The sequence below is a fragment of the Ovis canadensis genome, chromosome 6, assembly GCF_042477335.2.
Source record: "Ovis canadensis isolate MfBH-ARS-UI-01 breed Bighorn chromosome 6, ARS-UI_OviCan_v2, whole genome shotgun sequence".
NCBI lineage: Eukaryota > Metazoa > Chordata > Mammalia > Artiodactyla > Bovidae > Ovis > Ovis canadensis.
Window position 1 is genome coordinate 120711565 of NC_091250.1, and position 621 is coordinate 120712185.

The window sequence follows — 621 nt, forward strand, 5'->3', positions numbered from 1 at the left end:
TGGGGCTGGTGCACAGGGATGACCCAGAGAGATGTTATGGGGAGGGAGGTGGGAGGGGGGTTCATGTTTGGGAACGCATGTACACCCGTGGTGGATTCATGTCAATGTATGGCAAAACCAATACAGTATTGTAAAGTAAAATAAGTAAAAATTAAAATTAAAAAAAAAAAGAAAACATCCATGAAGAATAGTTTTTTTTTAAGCCTACAGCACCCAGTATTCCCAGACGGTCTCCCATCCAAGTACTAATCAGGCCCGACTCTGCTTAGCTTCCGAGATCAGACAAGAGGGGGTGCGTTCAGGGTGGTATGGCCATAGATTAACTTTTTAAAAATTTTACAATTACTTTAATTTGTATTTCTGAGGCAAATATATTCTAAGTTTACTAACTTTGAATATAAATGTTCTCAAAGACCCTTTAGCTCTCTGAGTATGAGTCCAAGTTTTTGCTGGGGATGCCCGGCTCTTATTCCCTGCCTGAGGGGCCCACTGACAAGCCTCTAGGGTCCAGCTCAGTCATCTCCTTATGTGCAAATAACTCCCAACTACCCCCCCGACCCTTCCCACACCCTAGCCCCAACCCCACTTATTGCCCAACCCTGACAAAGTGAAGTGTTCCTC

General features: G+C 44.3%; 1 pseudogene; it reads right to left on the reverse strand.

The window, feature by feature from the left end:
- Window positions 1–201: 201 nt before the first annotated feature.
- Window positions 202–320, reverse strand: LOC138443011 (5S ribosomal RNA; annotated as a pseudogene).
- Window positions 321–621: the final 301 nt, after the last annotated feature.